This window comes from Oncorhynchus gorbuscha, linkage group LG04 (assembly GCF_021184085.1).
Source record: "Oncorhynchus gorbuscha isolate QuinsamMale2020 ecotype Even-year linkage group LG04, OgorEven_v1.0, whole genome shotgun sequence".
Classification (NCBI taxonomy): domain Eukaryota; kingdom Metazoa; phylum Chordata; class Actinopteri; order Salmoniformes; family Salmonidae; genus Oncorhynchus; species Oncorhynchus gorbuscha.
The window spans coordinates 27,893,454-27,917,213 of NC_060176.1; the positions used below are offsets into that span (position 1 = coordinate 27,893,454).

Sequence of the window (23,760 nt, forward strand, 5' to 3'; positions counted from 1 at the left end):
TTTTCTCGAGTTTTTAGACTGTTATTTGGCATATTTTGTTGCTTTCTAGCTACTCTGTTGACAGTTTGACGAGAACATGCGGTAGCTAACTAGCTTGTTAATTGTTACCAAACAAATTAGAGAAAGTGCTAGAAAGCTGAAAAACTACCTAGATAGCTAGTTGACTGCTGTGGTCAGCCTAAAAAGACTCGTTTTGATAGAAAGCATGAGCACCGCCAATCAACCTACACCACTGCGAACACACCCGTCCTTACTCTGAAAACTAGCATAGCCATGTCAGCAAATGACCGCGGTCTGAATACACACAAATGCAATTTGATCAATTGTAACTTACTGTTTGAAAAGTCAGTATTTCAAAACGGATTTGAGCATTAAGGCCTGCTGTGTGAACAAGGCTAAAGTAGCTAGTGTAATTGTAACATTTTTAATGGAAATCTATTGCCTAAAAAAAGTGTCGGTAAATTGAAAAAGCAGCTAACCACACAATGCTTATTTGTTTAACACTGTTTTGTAATTCAAGCTTGTCTAGCTAATACTGCTATGACAAGCTTGAACAAGTTTGTTAAAAAATTACTAATTTGAGGTAGTGTGTGCCATGCACATGCACAGTTTTACGGACTCAACAGAAAGGAGAGTTCCCAGGAGTGTGAAGGTGAACGGAAAGGCTCTGGAGCAACGAACCGCCCTTGCTGTCTCTGCCTAGCCGGTTCCCCTCTTTCCACTGTGATTTTTTGCCTCTAACCCTATTACAGGGGCTGAGTCACTGGCTTACTAGGGCTCTTTCATACCATCCCTAGGAGGGGTGCATCACTTGAGTTGGTTGAGTCACTGATGTGATCTTCCTGTCTGGTTGGGGGCCCCCCTTGGGTTGTGCCGTGGCAGAGATATTTGTGGGCTATACTCGGCCTTGTCTCAGGATGGTAAGCTGGTGGTTGAAGATATCCCTCTAGTGGTGTGGGGGCTGTGCTTTGGCAGAGTGGGTGGGGTTATATCCTTCCTGTTTAATCCTGTCTGTGGGTGTCATCGGATGGGGCCACAGTGTCTCCTGACCCCTCCTGTCTCAGCCTCCAGTATTTATGCTGCAGTAGTTTGTGTGTCGGGGGGCTAGTGTGAGTTTGTTATATCTGGAGTACTTCTCCTGTCCTATCCGGTGTCCTGTGTGAATTTAAGTATGCTCTCTCTAATTCTCTCTTTTTCTCTTTCTTTCTCTCTCTCTCGGAGGACCTGAGCCCTAGGACCATGCCTCAGGACTACATGATGACTCCTTGCTGTCCCCAGTCCACCTGGTGGTGCTGCTGCTCCACTTTCAACTGTTCTGCCTGTGATTATTATTATTTGACCATGCTGGTCATTTATGAACATTTGAACATCTTGGCCATGTTCTGTTATTACCTCCACCCCGCACAGCCAGAAGAGGACTGGCCACCCCACATAGCCTGATTCCTCTCTAGGTTTCTTCCTAGGTTTTGGCCTTTCTATGGAGTTTTTCCTAGCCACCGTGCTTCTACACCTGCATTGCTTGATGTTTGGGGTTTTAGGCTGGGTTTCTGTACAGCACTTTGAGATATCAGCTGATGTTTGAAGGGCTATAAAAATACATTTGATTTGATTCCCACCCCACCTCAGACAGTGTGGACAATTACCATTGGAAACATGTCCACTCCGGGCAAATATCTTAAGAATCTACGATCAGTTGTCTCTTTTATGTGACCAACTTTTCAGTTAGTTAGCCTTTATGCATCATTATGATTACACTTTTAGTTTTGTTTGGGGGTGATGAAAAAGCAGCCAGTTAATACAAATGGCTCTCTATTCTATGCGAGTCTTTTTGAACCAGGTGTATTTCTTGGAGCATTGCTATATCAACATGGTTTCTGGCTAGGACATCAAGACAGCTGGAACATTTCATAGGACCGTTTAAGCCTTTCAGATTCCAAGAGAGAATAGCTAGCATTACCATTGTTTAAAAAATAGATATATATTATTAATGATGCAATTGTTATCTTTAGTGTTAATAACCCCCCCCCCCGAACCACTCCCCTCCATTCCCTGGTTCAGCACCGAAAGGCCATCCAGCCAACTTGACACACTGTGGAAAGCATTGGAGTCAACATGTGCCAGCATCCCTGTGGAATGCTTTCAACACCTTGTAGAGTCCCATGCCCTGACAAAATGACTCTGTTCTGAGAGTAAAAGGGGGTAACTCAATATTAGGAAGGTGTTCCTAATGTTTGGTATACTCAGTGCATGTGCTCTATGTATAAAAATAGAAATACATTCTATAATCTAGTCACAATAATTAAATCATGGCCTTTAGGCTAAGTCCTAATAATGATCAGTTGTCTCTGTATCTAGGTTAGCAACTACTGTTGCTAGTCAATTAACACTATTGGTAATCACTGTAGAAAGCTAGATGTACTCACCTTTTTATCTAATTTGAGTAGTATTAGCTATCAACACTGCACTTTCAAATGGTGAATGCATGACGTTTAGCACTTATAGACAGCTAGCTAATACAGCAAGAAAGAAATCACATTTCGTTGTGTGAAAAAATATGCAGCCACGGCTATATTACATGAGTGTGTTGATGCTAGCTAATGAAAGTGCTAACTAGTGCTTGATAACTACGTCACACATGGAAGTATGAATACAAGGAAAACGCACAAACACCAACAGTGGCATTTCTGTGTTGAATCTACACCTCTACTGCAAAATCTGACAATAAGCTCTCCTTCAGGCAATTTCTATACTGAGCCTCCTTTCTGTTGGAGGCACTTGTAGGACTTAGGGAGACTTTTCAATAGCGGGTCTCAAAGTAAGCAGCTTAGGGGGTAACGGGGTCCTGTGCGAGAGATCTTCCGGGAATGTAAGCTCCCAGAGCTTGCACTATAGTCCAGCCATCACTCTAACAGGTACTGGCAGCAGGCTCAGCAAACAGGAGTAACCATGACCATCCCCCACTGCTGAACTACTTGGATAAGAACCAAATATACCCAAAATTGTATATTTTATGATATAAATGGTACATTAATACTAGATACCGTTACATTTTGCATTTGACATTTTAGTAATTTAGCAGATGCTCTTATCCAGACCGACTTACAGGAGCAATTATGGTTCAGTGCCTTGCTCATGGGCACGTAGACAGATTTTTCACCTCTTAACCGCTAGGCTACCTGCCGCCCACTTAAGGAACATTTTAAAGATTGGAGGCAGTCTGGGAAGCGTGTCAGTCAACAAGGGTGGTCATTTGAATCAAATGGCTGCCATTTGGATTTCCCTGTACTTAGAATGTTGAAAATGGAACAATACAACTCTACCTTTTTGAATGGGATGTATGGTACACAATACTAAGGCTACCATTACTTATTATGCAAGCACTGTTTTGGAACATGTCATATGTCACTCTAATCCACAGACACAGTATCACACAATATTTTGAAATCACTAGGAGCACGCTGAAATGTTATCCTATCAATTGAGAGATCAAAATATCAACCAAAAAATCGGACTTGGGTAGCATTTTTGCCACATTTCTGGACATGTTTTCAAAGGCATCTCAAAAAACACAATCCATTTGATTGTATTAGCATACCACTTACTAATGAAGTTATGGCCAACTCAAATTACAGAACAGTAGGGTTGGGAAGTATTCCAGATTTCCATACAGTTTCTGTACCACACTGTATTACGTATACACAAGGGCAGTTATTTGAAAAAACAGGGTTCTTGGTCCAGAAGGGGATTGAATATGCCTGCATAACCAATAAACTTAAATCATGACATCTAGCAAGTTAGCAAACCAAATGCATATCTTTCGACCTGAGCTGGATATAATTTATTTGACACATCTTAGACTTCTTATAGTTAGTTATAAGCAGTGGCGTATACCAGGCTATCGCCCAAGCCTATGGAGCAGTCATTTAAGGGGCACAGTTCCACCACATTTCTGCATAAAGTTAAGGACACATATACACTGAGTGTATAAAACATTAGGTACACCTGCTCTTTCCATGACAGACTGACCAGTTGAAAGCTATGATCCCTTATTGATGTCACTTGTTAACCTCTTGAAACTATTACAACTATTACATGTGGTCCTTCTGTAGCTCAGTTGGTAGAGCATGGCGCTTGTAACGCCAGGGTAGTGGGTTCGATCCCCGGGACCACCCATACGTAGAATGTATGCACACATGACTGTAAGTCGCTTTGGATAAAAGAGTCTGCTAAATGGCATATATTATTATTATATTATAACTAGGGGGCACTATTTTTATTTTTGGAAAAATAACGTTCCCAAAGTAAAACGCCTATTTCTCAGGACCAGATGCTAGAATATGTATATAATTGACAGCTTAGGATACAAAACACTCTAAAGGTTCCAAAACTGTAAAAATATTGTCTGTGAGTATAACAGAACTGATATTGCAGGCGAAATCCTGAGAAAAATCCAATCAGGAAGTGACTCTTGTTTTGAAACCCCTCTCTTTCTATACATCCCTATTGCCCATTGAAAGGGATATCAACCAGATTCCTTTTTCTGTGGCTTCCCTAAGGTGTCTACAGCCTTTAGACGTAGTTTCAGGCCTTTATTTTGAAGAATGAGCGTAAACGACTACATTGCGTCAGTGGCCAGCTGAGGGCTCTCAGAGTGATTCTTGCGTAAGACAGGGGTAGTCATTTTACCTCTCGCTCCTACTGAAAAGCCAATTGTCCCGGTTGATATATTATCTAATAGATATTTGAAAAACACCTTGAGGATTGATTATAAAAACATTTGCCATGTTTCTGTCGATATTATGGACATAATTTGGAAACATTTTCGGCGTCGTCGTGACCGCTATTTCCAGTGGATTTCTCAACATAACGAGACCAATAAAAGGAGGTTTTGGGTATAAAAAAAATAATCTTTATGGAACATAAGGAACATTTGCTGTCTAACTGGGAGTCTCGTCAGTAAAAACATCTGAAGATCATCAAAGGTAAACGGTTAATTTAATTGCTTTTCTGAGTTGTGACCAAGCTTCCTGCTGCTAGCTGGACATAATGTCATGCTAGGCTATCAATAAACTTAAAGAAACGTTTGTCTTGCTTTGGCTGTAAAGCATAATTTCAAAATCTGAGATGACAGGGTGATTAACAAAAGGCTAAGCTGTGTTACACTATATTTCACTTGTGATTTCATGAATATGAATATTTTCTAGTAATATTTTTTGACCATTGCGCTATGCTAATTAGTGTAGTTGATGACAATTCTCCCGGATCCGGATGGGTAGTTCCAAGAGGAACCTCTTGGGGCTAGGGGGCAGAATTTTCAGTTTTGGATAAATAGCGTGCCCAATTTCAACTTCCTGCTACTCATGCCAACAATATAAGATATGCATATTATTCATAGATTTGGATATAAAACACTCTGAAGTTTCTAAAACTGTTTGAATCATGTCTGTGTTTAATAGAACTTATGTAGCAGGCAAAACCCAGAGGACTAACTGTTCAGATTATTTTTTTTGCCTCTCTCTGTTCCCTGAGTTGTTATTGCCAAGGGATATTTCTTAGGAACCCGTTTTCAGTTCCTACCGCTTCCACTGGATGTCACCAGTCTTTGGAATTTGGTTGAGGTGCAATGAAGAAGTAGGCCAACTAGGAACTGGGTACACTTTTGTGAGTTGCGCAAGACGTGAAAAGTGGCACTGGTTTGTTTTCATTCCTGTATTGAACACAGATTGCCCAGTCTACAATTTGATCGATTATTAACGTTTAAAAATACCTAAATTTGTATTACAAAAGTAGATTGAAATATTTTGGCAAAGTTTATAGGCAATTTCTGAAATATTTTGTAGTGACGTTGCGTTATTTGTAAGATGTTTTTTTCTGGATCAAACTCGCTTTATAAATGGACATTTTGGATATATATGGACAGAATTAATCGAACAAAAGGACAAATTGTGATGTTTATGGGACATATTGGAGTGTCAACAAAAGAAGCTCAAAGGTAATACATGTTTTATATTTTATTTCAGTGTTTTGTGTAGCGCCTGCAGGGTTGAAATATGTGAACTCCTTCGTTTACTGCTGGTGCAGGCTATCAGATAATAGCTTCTTATGCTTTTGCCGAAAATAATTTTTTGAGTCTGACATGTTGGCTGGATTCACTACGAGTGTAGGTTTAATTGAGTATCTTACATGTGTGATTTAATGAAAGTTTGCATTTTATAGTATTTTATTTGAATCTGGCGCTCTGCATTTTCCCTGGCAATTGGCCAGTTGAGACATTTGCGTCCCGCCTATCCCTAACTACTTTTAAATCCACTTCAATCAGTGTACTGTAGATGAAGTGGAGGAGACAGGTTAAATAAAGCCTTGAGACAATTGAGACATGGATTGTGTATTTGTGGAATTCAGAGGGTGAATGGGAAAGACAAAATATTTAAGTGCCTTTGAACGGGGTATAGTAGTAGCTGCCAACAGAAAGGAGGCTCAGTATAGAAATTGCCAGAAGGAGAGCTTATTGTCACACTGCAGTAGATGTGAAGTAGAGGTGTAGATTCAACACAGAAATGCCACTGTTGGTGTTTGTGCATTTTCCTTGTAATCATACTTCCATGTGCGACGTAGTTATCAAGCACTAGTTAGCACTTTCATTTGCTAGCATCAACACACTGATGTACAGTTGAAGTTGGACGTTTACATACACTTAGGTTGGAGTCATTGAAACTAATTTTTCAACCACTCAACAAATGTCTTGTTAACAAACTATAGTTTTGGCAAGTTGGTGGGGACAAAGCAATTTTTCCAACAATTGTTTACAGAGAGATTATTTTATTTAAAAATCAAATCAAATTTTATTTGTCACACATGGTTATAATTCACTGGATCACAATTCCAGTGGGTCAGAAGTTTACATACACCAAGTTGACTGCCTTTAAACAGCTTGGAAAATTCCAGAAAATTATGTAATGGCTTTAGAAGCTTCTGATAGGCCAATTGACATCATTTGAGTCAATTGGAGGTGTACCAGTGGATGTATTTCAAGGCCTACCTTCAAACACAGTACCTCTTTGCGTGACATCATGGGAATATCAAAACAAATCAACCAAGACCTCACAAAATAAATTGTAGACCTCCACAAGTCTGGTTCATCCTTGGGAGCAATTTACAAATGCCTGAAGGTACCACGTTCATCTGTACAAACAATAGTACGCATGTATAAACACCATGGGACCACGCAGCCGTCATACTGCTCAGGAAGGAGACGTGTTCTGTCTCCTAGAGATGAGCGTACGTTGGTGCAAAAAGTGCAAATCAATCCCAGTACAACAGCAAAGGACCTTGTGAAGATGCTGGAGGAAACAGGTACAATAGTATCTATATCCACTGTAAAACGAGTCCTATATCGACATAACCTGAAAGGCCGCTTAGCAAGGAAGATGCCACTGATCCAAAACCACCATAAAAAAGCCAGACTACGGTTTGCAACTGTATATGGTGACAAAGATCGTAGAGAAATGTCCTCTTGTCTGATGAAATAAAAATATAACTGCTTGGCCATAATGACCATCATTATGTTTGGAGGAAAAAGGGGGAGGCTTGCTAGCCGAAGAACACCATCCCAACCGTGAAGCACGGGGGTGTCAGCATCATGTTGTGGGGATGCTTTGCTGCAGGAGGGACTGGTGTACTTCACAAAATAGATAGCTTCATGAGGGAGGAATATTATGTGGATAATATATTGAAGCAACATCTCAAGACATCAGTCAGGAAGTTAAAGCTTGGTCTCAAATGGGTCTTCCAAATGGACAATGACCCCAAGCATACTTCCAAAGTTGTGGCAAAATGGCAAAAGGACAACAGAGTCAAGGTATTGGAGTGGCCATCACAAAGCCCTGACCTCAATCCTATTGAACATTTGTGGACAGAACAGAAAAAGCATGTACGAAAAAGGAGGCCTACAAACCTGACTCAGTTACACCAGCCCATTCAGGAAGAATGGGCTAAAATTCACCCAACTTATTGTGGGAAGCTTGTGGAAGGCTATCCGAAACATTTGACCCAAGTTAAATAATTTAAAGGCAATGCTACCAAATACTAATTGAGTGTATGTAAACTTCTGACCCACTGGGAATGTGATGAAAGAAATAAAAGCTGAAATAAATCATTCTCTCTATTATTCTGACATCACACATTCTTAAAATAAAGTGGTGATCCTAACTGACCTAAGACAGGGAATGTTTACTAGGATTAAATGTCAGGAATTGTGAAAAACTGAGTTTAAATGTCTTTGGCTAAGGTGTATGTAATCTTCCGACTTCAACTGTATATAGCCTTGGCTACATACTTTTATCACACAACAAAATGTGATCTCTTTCTTGCTGTATTAGCTAGCTGTCTATAAGCGCCAAACGTCATGCATTCCCCATTTGAAAGTGCAGTGTTGATCGCTAATACTAATCAAATTAGATAAAAAGGCAAGTATATAGTTTTCTATAGTCAGGATCGAGGGCAAAATGAACAGAGCAAAGTACTGAGAGATCGATGAAAACCTGCTTGAGAGAGCTCAAGACTGGGGCGAAGGTTCACCTTCCAACAGGACAATGACCCTAAGCACACAGCCAAGACAACGCAGGAGTAGCTTTGGGACAAGTCTGTGAATGTCCTTGAGTGGCCCAGCCAGTGCCCGGACTTGAACCCGATCAAACATCTCTGGAGAGACCTGAAAATAGCTGTACCTCAACACTCTCCATCCAACCTGACAGAGCTTCAGAGGATCTACAGAAAAGAATGGGAGAAACTCCACAAATACAGGTGTGCCAAACCCAGGAAGACTCGAGGCTGTAATCACTGCCAAAGGTGCTATAACAAAGAACTGAGTAAAGGGTCTGAATACTTGTGTAAATGTGATGTCAGTTTTTCTATTTTGATAAATTAGCAAAAATTTCAACAAAACTGTTTTTGCTTTGTCATTATGGGGTATTGTGTGTAGATTAATGAGGGGGAAAAGGATTTAATACATGTCAGAATAAGGCTGTAACCTAACAAAATGTGGAAAAAGTCAAGGGGTCTGAATACTTTACGAATGACTGATGCATTGTGGAGGCCATAGGGATGGCACAGTCCATCAGTCAGATGTGCTACTGAAATTTTAGACGGTTATATTAAGTAAGAACAATGATGCAACACTGTTGAATTGGCGCCTTTTCCTAGACCATGTTGCTATGAGCATAATAGCAAAGTTAACCAGCATATTGGTGTTGAGAACAATGCAGCGGAGGCAGTAGCAGAATGAGGAGATGACAAAACAGACCTTGCCTTATTGTCTAAGAAAAGTGAGGATAGAGGAAACCAACTTAATTAGGTCTATAATCAGTAGCCTAACTGTTAAATGTGCCTGGCTTTATCAACAATATATCTACAGAAATAAGACAGATCCTGCTTCTGTTGCCTGTTTGAGTGTTTGACTGTTTGTTTAATAGCCTGCTGATTCTGTGAGCACCAAGCCTCGTGCAATAAATGACATGTCAAGTAAACAACTTCCCAAATTTGGCTGTTTTTAATCTTTGCTTTGCTGTAAGAAAGGCTTTAATCTTTTTCATTAGTACAGCCTCTCTGGTATTATTTATAATTGATTTAGTGTGGTTTACACTTCCAAATTGTCCAAAAAATGTCATGTATATTTGTTATTATTACTATTATTATGATCATAAGTAACGTCATTGTCATTAGCACCCTTACGATAGCAGCCTTGTATAACCACCATTGAGCTGTTGGCCTAAGAGCTCATCCTGTTTAGTCTGAATACCGTAACTTACTTCGGTCTACATTTCAATACTTATCTAGGCTACTGTATCAATCATTCATTCATGTCATCACACAGCATACAAGTCATTCATGATTTGAAATGCAATCAAACATTTTCGTTTTAAAATATAATAAAACCAGCCTTGATTAATTAGTTTAAACAATAAACAAACCGTTCCATTACGGAAATTGCATTCACGAATGAATGCTCCTGTTTTGAGTCTTTGCTGTAATAAAGGCTTAACAAAAACACAGTCTCTGGTAGGCTTATAATATATTTAGTGTTGTTTACATTGTTCCAAAGGGTCAGAAAAATCATATTGTTTTCTATACAGCACTTGTTTGGCACAGATAACATGCACCCAGCTCTTGCTCCTAATCTTATCTTTCTTGTTCTCTAGTATTTTCCACAACTAGTCAAATGTATTCCACCCATCTGACTTTCCATTTACCTCCTGAGCAATCAGTAAACATTTCCCCATTTCCAGTTTATTTTTCACTTCCTCTGCATCTATTTTGCTGTCACGTGTTATAGTCGGTATTCAGTTTGTTATAACCAATTTATTTATGTTATGATATTCTATAAGTCAGGCCCCATATTCGGACCGGATAGGTTTTACTGGGGGAGGTCGGTAAATGTGATTATGCACACAAGTATACAACACCATATGTCATTTTAGTTCTGTCCGAATCTGCCATGTCAGTATTTGTTTTACATGGCATGAGAGTAACAACTCCAGCCAGAATAACCTACTGTTTTTTGGCAAACTCCAATGTCCTCTGACAATACTAGTCCCGTGCGAATCGACATCCCTGTGTTTTGAGAGAAATGTCTGTGTTTGACAGCTTGTCTGTGCAACAATAAATTATTTGAAAAATTTAACTTTGTGCTACGCATAAGCTTTATATATGAATGGCCTACATGTAGCCTATCAACTTTCACAGTGAATGCTTTTGTTTATATAATTGAATACTGCCAAATGCATCAGTAAAAACTATTGTGCCTATTAAATGCAAACCTTGCTGTTAGATCGGAAAGCAGCATAGCTGAACAAAACGTTTAGAAATTACAACTTCAGTGCTTCATTTGTAAATTGGGAGGTGAGGGAAAAATAGTGAGAGCAAAAGGGGGGGGTTGACCTGGGGAGTTCCGAGGTAACGAACGCATAAACAAATGAATAAATAAACTTCATAATAAAGCATTGCATGTATATCATTGCATTTGCATAGTAGCATAGAGCATTAGAGTAGAGGCGTGCGCTATCGTGCATACATTTAGTTTAAACAATAAACAAACCGTTCCATTACGGAAATTGCATTCACGAATGCACACATGACTGTAAGTCGCTTTGGATAAAAGCGTCCACTAAATGGCATATATTATTATATTATTATATTATTTATTTTGCCCCCCCACACCAAACACGGTCACGACACGCAGGTTAAAATATCAAAACAAACTCTGAATCAATTACATTAATTTGGGGACAGGCCGAAAAGCATTAAACATGTATGGCAATTTGCTAGCTAACGTTAATTTGTCCAATTTAGCTAGCTTGTTGTTGCTAGCTAATTTGTCCTGGAATATAAACATTGAGTTGTTATTTTACCTGAAATGCACAAGGACCTCTATTCCGACAATTTATCCACAAATAAAACGGCCAACCAAATCGTTTATAGTCATCTCTCCTCCTTCTAGGCTTTTTCATCGTTTAATTTATATGGTGATCGCATCTAAACTTTCATTGTATTACCACGACTACCGGCAAAACAGTTAGTCTTTCAATCACCCAAGTTGGTATAACCAATGAGGAGAAGGCACGTGGTTACCTGCTTCTATAAACCAATGAGGAGATGGGAGAGGCAGGACTTGCCGCGCGATCTGCGTCAGAAATAGGAATGAGTTTTATTTTAGCCCTTGGTGTCGCAGACACTCGTTGGCACGTGGGAGCAATAATTGAATAACGTGGATTTCTACATTTATTTTCCGACGCTCGCGTATGCGACGTGTCCAGTCTGGTCAGCATGTTACAGAAGTTGCACGCATGGGGAGATTTTTTTGTAGCCTAGGATCGGGGAAAATTTTGGCCTTTTATAAACTCATTTCATGCAGTTTTACATAATTTTACATGACTGGAGACTTTGGCATAATCTTTTTTAATACCTCGAAAATGATCGAAATGGCAGGCTACTCTGACACTGAGAATCTGAGATCAATAAAAACGACCTTGTCTTGAATCCATCAATAGCCTAGGTCTAGGTGTGTGGAGCCACATTGTAGGCTACAATATGAGGAAATGAGTCCTAAAAATGCTTTCCAGTTTCACCCAATGATGCGCAACTCACTCGCTCTCTCTCTCTCTCTCTTTTGTAAAACAAAATAATTTGATAAAAATATTTTGGTAGTCTACAGCATAGTCTTCTCTTTTCAGCAGCCATTTGCTTTCCCTCGATTGTATTTGAAATATTGCTTAAGGCCCGTTTTGTCTGCAGCTGTTTGTTCACTGAGATTTGCCGCACGTTCCCGCCTGTAGGCTATTCCTTGTTATTGGGCTACAATCCACAGTGCAGCAATTTAAATAAGATATTGAACCTCTGTGGCTAAATTATAGGCTTTATCATGGTGTAGTAGGATATTCTGAATGATTTCATTTATTTCTGAACAGACAGCAGTAATTCTATAACTTTGGCAAATGTATTTCCATTTTTAAGGGGTGCTGCAGTCTGTTCAGAACCCTTCAGGCAGCTATGAATCTATAAGAGAATAAATTATTAAGTGCAACACTGGAGAGATGAGAGTTGCAGGCTCATGTCTATCAGAGCAGAGAGATGATAGAAAGTGAATCTCATTCTAGTTGTGAGAGATACTGGCTCGCTTCTCACAGAGCCACGCGTTGGTCTCAAACATAGGTTACAATGTTGCGCAAACCCTAAACCCAGGCCCGCCCAACCCAAATTGATTCTTAGAATATTAAGAAAATCTACTTTGTCACGTAACAATTTTTGTGGGGTCAGGAGAATTAACGAAGAGGCAATTCAAATATACATGGAAGGCTTTTATTCACATTTTTACATTGCAAAAAGTGAAAATTATTTCTCATGCAGGAGAGGTACCGGATCTGGCCAAATAGGTTCCAGAACAAAACAGTCCAAAACGGAGAGGTGCCACATCCTGTTCCGGTAGGATCCGGCTCAAAGTAGGCACTAGTTAACTTTCTCATCCATAGCTTTAAAACACAACAAGTGCAATTGCACTGCTTAGCTCACATCTGAAGGCTGGGGGGCATTTAGGACGTACTGCGGATCGCTAAAATATCCTAATGATTATGATCACACTTCCTCAATTCAAATATTATGGCGACACTATACCAAAGACGGTTCGGTGTGGTTTAGAATCTTGGGAACCAAGCTTGAATTATCAGTATGGCCCCATCACCTGGACATATACTGTAATATACTGTAATTCTGTATCTATATCGTTCTCTAGTAATAGTCCTTTCTCTAGTAATAGTCCTTTGCGAATAGGTCTTTAGCAGTGGTGTATGTAGTACTTAAGTAGTACTTTACTATTTATATTTTTGATTACTTTTACTTGACTTTATTCCAAAAGACAATAATGTAGTTTTTACTCCATACATTTTCCCTGACACCCAAAAGTACTCGTTAAATTTTTAATGCTTAGCAGGACAGGAAAATGGTCCAATTCACACACTTATCAAGAGAACATGCCTGGTCATCTCTTCCGCCTCTGATCTGGCGAACACACTAAACACAAATGCTTCATTTGTAAATTATGTTGGAGTGTGTCCCTGGCAATCTATAAAAATATATATATATAAATAAATAAAACAATTGTGCTGTCTGGTTTTGCTTAATATAAGGAACATGAAATTATTTATACTTTTACTTTTGATACTTAAGTATATTTTAGCAATTACATTTACTTTTGATACTTAAGTTTATTTCAAACCAAATACTTTTAGACTTACTCAAGTAGTATTTTACTGGGTCACTTACACTTGAGTCATTTTCTCTTAAGGTATCTTTACTTAAGTATGATAATTGGGTACTTATTCCCACCACTGGTCTTTGATCATACTTGTCACATAAAGAGAGCAAGGGTTGAGGGAATAGGGAATGTTTTTCCTAAACAAATTTCGGTAACATTTCAGATTTCGGTAACAGAACAGACAACTCTTGGTCGACCAAGAGTTTATTATTTTATTCGGGGACAGCCTAAACTCGCATGAATATTTTTTACGACCACACCATTCCAACACAGAAAAGCTGCTTTTTAACTAAAACATTTTTGAAATGGAAGGAAAACTATTTCACTCATATGGTATATTTCATAGAAATCTGGAAACCCTGGACAGTTACTTAAAGGGAGCTACGTTCATTGTGCATGACACCACAAAGTAATGCTTGCAAGGCCTGTGGCATTCTGGTATGCCTAACAGGTATCTGATATTCCCAGAAAAGCTGTGCTGATGTTGAATTATAAGCCCATCTGATGAGGCACTTTCCTAACGCTAGAGAGAGGGCATTTGCTGAGCTATAGTACTGCATTATCTCACAGACGACAGATCAGGTCTGTCAAATCATTTGCGGTGAGGACTGCAAACTCAAGTGTTTGAGAACATGAGAAGTAATCCAGCTAAACATTTATGGAGACATGGGATTTGAAACGTGGAAATAAGCTTTCTACACATCCAACCTTTACAACTTCACCAACCCATGACTATGACGTAGGAATTCAAAACACACGTTGCAAATTCAACATAATCAGGAAAAGTGACCAGTGAGTTTGTGTATCATAGGCTCTAGGTCTCATTGTGCCATATTCAAAGACCTAGTACTCCTCTTCTAAAAAACAAATACATTTTGATAAGACGTATACTACTATCATAATGAAATACTCTGATTAGGAAGTGCTTGTGGAGAATCGCTTGGGCTGCAAGTCTCTCGCAGCGCTCGACCCAGCAAAACTATCAATCTGCCTCGATGGCAATGGGTGGAAATTAAGGCATGATTCAATGATTAGAGCAGACACTTCTGCTCAGAAAGCAGTTTTTGCTAAGAGTCAAAATATCTCACAAATCAACCTGTGGACAGAAATTTGAGATTGATAGCTGGGCTGACATTGTAAGTTAACAGGAAATGGGCCATTTGGATAGTAAATACGGCAAGACAAACATGTCTCCAAGTACCGTTTAGGCTACAGAACAGATTAACATACTAGAAGAGCCTGAAGCGACTTAATGGAGGCATGTGTCTGACATGTGAATTTGAAAACACACACACACACACACACACACACACACATATATATATATATATATATATATATATATATATTTCACCTTTATTTAATAAGGCCTATGACAAACTGATCTACACATATAGTGGGGCAAAAAAATACTTTTTTCCACCATAATTTGCAAATAAATTCATAAAAAATCCTACAATGTAATTTTCTGGATTTTTTTTCTAATTTTGTCTGTCATAGTTGAAGTCTATGATGAAAATTACAGGCCTCTCATCTTTTTAAGTGGGAGAACATGCACAATTGGTGGCTGACTAAATACTTTTTTGCCCCACTGTATTGGTTAGCCATCTTGCCTTCCCATCTAAAACAATTAAGGCTGGTTTATACCTCATGTACGCAACACAAAAACAGTACGCTAAATGAGAGCCTGCATTCTTGTGCAAAATTATGAATTGTTGGGCTGCGCATATCTGTGTAGGTTTGCTACGCAACACCATTTTACATAGCTACTTGTAGTTCTTCCACGCATCAGTACATAGGATATAAACTAGGCTTAAGGCACAATTCATAAAGGAAATATGAGTCTGTGTAAAACATGCTGGATCTGAGAGAAACATTTCTAGAAAGAAAGAAGAGAATGGAAGTCTAACATCCTTGCTCAACGGGTCATGTGACCTGCTTGCTACAGTCTATCATCTTTTATTCCGCCTACAGCCCTAGCATCAGCCCTGAGGTAATAACAATCAGCATAGTTGTCATAGCAACCCAACCCTGCTTCTTTCTTGCTCAGCTGTGTGTCGGCTATTCTTAAAATCAGATACTGTTAGTGGGCAGGGCACCATGTTATCAGTGGCACCAAAGGTTTTATTATCTAGGCTAAGGGGCCATTTTACAAAATACGACGAGGTCAAATGAGGAAATTAACCATGACAGCTACAAAGCAAAAACCAGGAAGAATGTGGCCTATATATGGCTCTGGACTAGGCCTGACCAAACTTAGCACAGAACGAGAAGAGGACAAGTACCTCGAGTAGATTCAAAGAATAATGTGAATGGGTTCATTAAAAAAATAAGGCTGCAATCTAAAATAGGCATGAATCCCGATGAGTTTCTCTGGCAGAATCTGTACATAACTGGCCTTTCACTGAAATGTAGCCGAATGTTTGATTACAGCAGCTCGAGTTCATTCAATTTCCTCAATGATGCCTGCAGCTCATTTGTTTAGTTGCTCCATTCACAATAAAGCCTAATTACCTACCCACAGGCCTCGGATATGGATAATGCTTAATTGTGTGCTCAACTTCAGGTCATGCCCTTACAATATTAAGCAGACGTCAAAGGCTGGTACAAACAATGTCCATGGAAGGTTATTCTCAGGTGTCAAAAAAGGCCCACTCCTATGAATGGTCAACAAAGCAACTAGGCCCATTTAACGGTCTAGCTTCATCATTTAAGATGCCACCGCAGGTACACCGGCCTAGCTTTTTTTCTATCAATAACACAGAGGAAATATTGCCTGAGCCTTCTTCACTGGTTTGTTTACCTTCCTTCTTGGAGTAGCATAATTAATTTACAAATGTGTGGGCGCTAATGCACTAGGGACCCCAGCAGTGAAGTGGCAGCAAATAACAAATCTATGTGGCCATGTAGAAACTGTGCACGCTTGTATCTTGTTCCCAGTAGCCTCCCTTAGTTTTTAAATTTAACCAGGCAAGTCAGTTAAGAACAAATTCTTATTTACAATGACGACCTACCCGGGAAAATCCAGACAACACTGGGCCAATTGTGCGCCGCCCTACAGGACTCCCAATCCCGGCCGGATGTGATTCAGTCTGGATTCGAACCAGGGACTGTAGTGACGCCTCTTGCACGGAGATGCAGTGCCTTAGACCGTTGCGCCACTCGGGAGCGCTTCTTCGTGTTGAAATGTTGGCTCCACCTAGAAATCTATAACTCAGAAGCTATGCTTAGGCTTCATCTAGTGCCAGACCACGTGACCATTTAACAAAGTAGTCCAGTGCCTACAACTACTCAGTGCATTCTGCACTATAAACTAGATACATTTGCAAGTGGTGCCTTTGAAACTCCACCCAGAAAGACAAACATTCCACAACCAGATCAGCTTACCAGTAGCCTATATCTGACAGAGATGGTTGTGTTTGATCTGATGGGTCAAATATTAGCCTTACTAGGCCTAAGTGAAATAGCCGTGCAACTTCTTATCTGGGAATATTGAAGACTCATGTTAAAAGGAACCACCAGCTTTCCTATGTTCTCATGTTCTGCGCAAGAAACTTAAACATTAGCTTTCTTACATAGCACATATTGCACTTTTACTTTCTTCACCAACACTTTGTTTTTGCATTATTTAAACCAAATTGAACATGTTTCATGATTTATTTAAGGCTAAATTGATTTTATTGATGTCTTATATTAAGTTAAAATAAGTGTTCATTCAGTATGGTTGTAATTGTCATTATTACAAATAAATAAACAAATAAATAAATCAAAATTTAAAAAAATATATATATATTTAAAAAAATAAAAAAAATTTTTTTTAAATCGGTCGATTAATTGGTATCGGCTTTTTTTGGTCCTCCAATAATCAGTATCGGCGTGAAAAATCATAATCGGTCGACCTCTACTGAAAACAAAATCAAATCAAAATCAAATTGTATTTGTCAAATACACATGGTTAGCAGATGTTAATGCGAGTGTAGCGAAATGCTTGTGCTTCTAGTTCCGACAATGCAGTAATAACCAACAAGTAATCTTACTAACAATTCCAAAACTACTGTCTTATTCACAGTGTAAGGGGATAAAGAATATGTACATAAAGATATATGAATGAGTGATGGTACAGAGCAGCATAGGCAAGATACAGTAGATGGTATCGAGTACAGTATATACATATGAGATGAGTATGTAAACAAAGTGGCATAGTTAAAGTGGCTAGTGATACATGTATTACATAAGGATGCAGTAGATGATATAGAGTACAGTATATACGTATGCATATGAGATGAATAATGTAGGGTAACATTATATTAGGTAGCATTGTTTAAAGTGGCTAGTGATATATTTTACATCATTTCCCATCAATTCCCATTATTAAAGTGGCTGGAGTTGAGTCAGTGTGTTGGCAGCAGCCACTCAATGTTAGTGGTGGCTGTTTAACAGTCTGATGGCCTTGAGATAGAAGCTGTTTTTCAGTCTCTCGGTCCCAGCTTTGATGCACCTGTACTGACCTCGCCTTCTGGATGATAGCGGGGTGAACAGCCAGTGGCTCGGGTGGTTGTTGTCCTTGATGTTCTTTATGGCCTTCCTGTAACATCGGGTGGTGTAGGTGTCCTGGAGGGCAGGTAGTTTGCCCCCGGTGATGCGTTGTGCAGACCTCACTACCCTCTGGAGAGCCTTACGGTTGTGGGCGGAGCAGTTGCCGTACCAAGCGGTGATACAGCCCGCCAGGATGCTCTCGATTGTGCATCTGTAGAAGTTTGTGAGTGCTTTTGGTGACAAGCCGAATTTCTTCAGCCTCCTGAGGTTGAAGAGGCGCTGCTGCGCCTTCTTCACGATGCTGTCTGTGTGAGTGGACCAATTCAGTTTGTCTGTGATGTGTATGCAGAGGAACTTCAAACATGCTACCCTCTCCACGACTGTTCCATCGATGTGGATAGGGGGTGTTCCCTCTGCTGTTTCCTGAAGTCCACAATCATCTCCTTAGTTGTTGACGTTGAGTGTGAGGTTATTTTCCTGACACCACACTCCGAGGGCCCTCACCTCCTCCCTGTAGGCAGTCTCGTCGTTGTTGGTAATCAAGCCTACCACTGTTGTGTCGTCCGCAAACTTGATGATTGAGTTGGAGGCGTGCGTGGCCACGCAGTCGTGGGTGAACAGGGAGTACAGGAGAGGGCTCAGAACGCACCCTTGTGGGGGCCCCAGTGTTGAGGATCAGCGGGGTGGAGATGTTGTTGCCTACCCTCACCACCTGGGTGCGGCCCGTCAGGAAGTCCAGTACCCAGGTGCACAGGGCGGGGTCGAGACCCAGGGTCTCGAGCTTGATGACGAGCTTGGAGGGTACTATGGTGTTGAATGCCGAGCTGTAGTCGATGAACAGCATTCTCACATAGGTATTCCTCTTGTCCAGATGGGTTAGGGCAGTGTGCAGTGTGGTTGAGATTGCATCGTCTGTGGACCTATTTGGGCGGTAAGCAAATTGGAGTGGGTCTAGGGTGTCAGGTAGGGTGGAGGTGATATGGTCCTTGACTAGTCTCTCAAAGCACTTCATGATGACGGAAGTGAGTGCTACGGGGCGGTAGTCGTTTAGCTCAGTTACCTTAGCTTTCTTGGGAACAGGAACAATGGTGGCCCTCTTGAAGCATGTGGGAACAGCAGACTGGTATAGGGATTGATTGAATATGTCCGTAAACACACCGGCCAGCTAGCGCGGCTGGGGATGCCTTCTGGGCCTGCAGTCTTGCGAGGGTTAACACGTTTAAATGTTTTACTCACCTCGGCTGCAGTGAAGGAGAGTCCGCATGTTTTCGATGCAGGCCGTGTCAGTGGCACTGTATTGTCCTCAAAGCGGGCAAAAAAGTTATTTAGCCTGCCTGGGAGCAAGACATCCTGGTCCGTGACTGGGCTGGTTTTCTTCTTGTAGTCCGTGATTGACTGTAGACCCTGTCACATACCTCTTGTGTCTGAGCCGTTAAATTGAGATTCTACTTTGTCTCTATACTGACGCTTAGCTTGTTTGATAGCCTTGCGGAGGGAATAGCTGCACTGTTTGTATTCGGTCATGTTACCAGTCACCTTGCCCTGATTAAAAGCAGTGGTTCGCGCTTTCAGTTTCACGCGAATGCTGCCATCAATCCATGGTTTCTGGTTAGGGAATGTTTTAATCGTTGCTATGGGAACGACATCTTCAACGCACGTTCTAATGAACTCGCACTCCGAATCAGCGTATTCGTCAATGTTGTTATCTGATGCAATACGAAACATATCCCAGTCCACGTGATGGAAGCAGTCTTGGAGTGTGGAATCAGCCTGTAGCAGACTGCAAAAGACTCATTGTGTGTCATTGAGCTGCTAAATTTAAATGCCTCAAGGAACTAGACAACCATTACAAAATAATTCAAACCTGTCCAAGTAACAAACTACCATTAGGATGCCTTCCTCCAATTGGATTCAACTCTAATGAATATGATGTCATGAGGCTGAGATGGAATCCGTGTGCAAAAACTAGGGCTGGGAATTGCCAGGGAACTCATGATACAATATTGTCACAATACATAGTTGCCGAGAAGAGACGTATTTCAATTTGATGCTGCAAATGTATTGCTATTTGAGGTTCCAAATATATTGCTCAATATACACTATGTTAACAAAGGTATGTGGACAGCCCTTCAAATTAGTGGATTTGGCCATTTCAACCCCACCCTTTGCTGCCGTGAAAAAAAAAAAAGAGCACACAACCATGCAATCTCCACACACAAAAATTGGCAGTAGAATGGCTTTACGGAAGAGCTCAGTGACTTTTAATGTGGCACAGTCATAGAAAGCCACCTTTCCAACAAGTCAGTTCGTCAAATTTCTGCACTGCTAGAGCTGCCCCGGTCAACTAGAAGTGATGTTATTGTGAAGTGGAAAGGTCTAGGAGCAACAACGGCTTAGTCGCGAAGTGGTAGGCCATACAAGTTCACAGAATGGGACCACCGAGTCCTGAAGCGCATAGCGCGCACAAATCGTCGGTCCTCACTACAAACTGCCTATGGAAGCAATGTCAGCATAAGGAAATGTTCATCGGAAGCTTAATGAAATGGTTTTCCATTGACAAGCAGCTGCACACAAACCTAAGATCACCATGTGAAATGCCAAGAGTCAATTTGAGTGGTGTAAACTGCGCTGCCATAGGAGCAGTGTAAACGCATTCTCTGGAGTGAAGATTCACGCTTCACCATCTGGCAGTCCGACAAACACATCTGGGTTTGGCAGATGAGAGGAGAATGCTACCTGCCCCAATGCATAGTACCATCTGCAAAGTTTGGTGAAGGAAGAATAATGGTCTGGGGCTGTTTTTCATGGTTCAGGTTAGGCCCCTTAGTTCCAGTGAAGGGAAATCTTAATGCTACGGCATACAATGACATTCTAGGCGATTCTGTGCTTCCAACTTTGAGGAAACAGTTTGGGGAAGCCCTTTCCTGTTTCAGACCCTGTGCACAAAGCGAGGTCCATACGGAAATGGTTTGTTGAGATAGGTGTGGAAGAACTTGACTGGCCTACACAGAGCCCAGACCTCAAGCCCATCGAACACCTTTGGGAGGAATTGGAACACAGACTGCGGACCAGGCCTAAATGTATACAGTTAAGGCCTAGCTAGGCAGTTAATTTCTGTCCAATATATAGCAAAACATTTAACTGCCACCTTCATTATGCCACATTAATGACAACGCCAGAGTTTTTATATCTGGCCTGGAATTGAAGGCCACCAGCATCAACATACAGGGCTGACAACATACACAATTTCCTCACAAAACCAAAACCCTACTTCATTATAACGTCACTGTGTACACTATGCATAGCGTACGTCACTGTGTACACTATGCATAGCGTACGTCACTGTGTACACTATGCGTTGCATGTCGGGTTTCGACAGCGGGAGGAAATATTAATAAACACCTAAAAAAAAAGTTTTAACACTGACATATTGAAATAGGGTTATTGAAAATACAAATTTTAAAGTAGGGGTGACAGAGCTAGAGCTCCTGGTCAAGTTTACCAATCCAACAGCAACACTGACAAAATACAAGATACACTGTAAACCATCTGACAAGAGGTGAGCTCTGGGTCAAGCAATCAAAGCCTTCCTTTCCCAGAGAGCAGAAAATCAGAGTAGGCTAGCGTAATGACTGAACCATGTGAGAGAAAGCAGGTCCCCGCCAATCGAATGATCTTCACAGGCTAAATAATGGCCCAGGTTAAGGCAACAGCTGAATCTGGTCAGAGTGGTCGACTCTGCAGGTGGTACTGACTGGTTATGTAAGCATTGAGGGGAGATATGATTTACACAACATGCAAACCAACTCTAACACTGAATTGCAATGAAAATGGAAAGGATGTAGCCTATTGCAGTGGCCTCACATTTTTAAATAGCCAGATTGTCTTGTCCAATAAAGGGACAATGTCTTGTTAGTTTTTCTTCGAACAAAACTAAAACTACGGAGAGACACCTAGAAACATTGAAACATAAGTACACAAAAGTGCTGTACAGTCGGAAATATTCTGAAATACTGCAGTTTAAAATACTGCAGTTTCACCATTCACTGGAAATTGGTGCTCTTGGTGGTGTTTCAAAACATGAAAATGACTCCATCACACCAGCTGGCTGGCCATGGTCTTATAGTAAATAAACAAATGTGGCTATTTATTCACCTCTCTTTTGGGCTGCCTAAAGGAACGGATCTTGATGTTGTGGCTAGTGTCTGCAATCAGACATAGGCCTAATATAATATATTAATTCTGCCTAGGTGCCTATATGTTATGCTTTCTATCAAATGAAGAAGACACTGACTAGTACAATCAAAACTGCTTGAATAGTACTCACACAATAATTTAAGATATAGGCTTAAGATTCTCTCATTCTTGCAATGTCATCATAATTTGCCTGACATGCAACTGCAGCTAGACAGTGCAAGACTCTTCTGCATGGGTGACAATATACATAATTGGTGACAATGGGTCAAAACACCCTTGACCCCAAGATCCAAGGTAGCCTTTACTTACCTTAACTAAAAATAGGGACTTTAGAAAGGTTTTCCCTCAAAGACCTCTGCGTAGCATCCACATTGTGTCTTGCTAGAAGCAGGCTAACTCAGTGTGTGATTGCGGCCTACATGAGCGCCCTCCTCGTCGAGCATCTCATTGTTCCTGCATGAACGCCCCCCTAAGCTCGCCATCTTCATGCTTGAGTGACACTTTTGATATTCTGGATATTCTGATTGTCTATGGATTAAAATGTGGGTCAAAAAGGAAATAAGTATTATCTGAGTTTGAAGGACACTGTCTACATGTGTCTTAGCTAGCTAGCGATGTTGAACCTGCCTACCGCCAGCTGTGTACCGGGGGTCAGCCTAGCTAGCTAGCTTACTAGCTAGCACACCGTGTCCTTTGCTCCCTGCCGAACACCTGGCCTCGCCGTCGTTAACAGATCTGTGGGAAAGCAGTGTCCGACAGGCGGGGGCGAAGTACACCGTCCACTGGTGTCCTAGCTATTGTTAGCTACCTATTCCGCCAGCCAGCTAACACCCAGTGTCCTTCACTAACACCTGCCCTCGCCTTCATTAACAGAACTGCGGGAAAACAGTGCCCGACAGGCGTGAGCGAAGTGCAGTCTACTGGTGTGCTAGCTAGCTACCTATCCCACCTGCTGTGTACAGGAGTCCTAGCTAGCTAGATAGCTAACACAGTATCCTTCGCTCCCACCTGCCCGAACAACTGCCTCGCCATCGTTAACAAAACTGCGGGAAAGCAGTGCCTGATAGCCAGGGCGAAGGACACCGTCTACCTGGTGATGGTACGTTTGATCCCGGAGCTCTGAGGCACGTGTCAAAATAGCTAAGCAGTGTACTTCAAAGCAGTGTGCCAATCCCTGTATCAATTTATCAGAGCATGTGATCAATGACATCCAAAGCTCCGTT

General features: G+C 40.9%; 1 protein-coding gene across 1 annotated transcript in view; it reads right to left on the minus strand.

Moving 5' to 3' along the window:
* LOC124033932 (MAP kinase-activating death domain protein-like) overlaps positions 1-23,760 on the minus strand; it is an 84,156-nt gene that overhangs the window by 58,939 nt on the left and 1,457 nt on the right.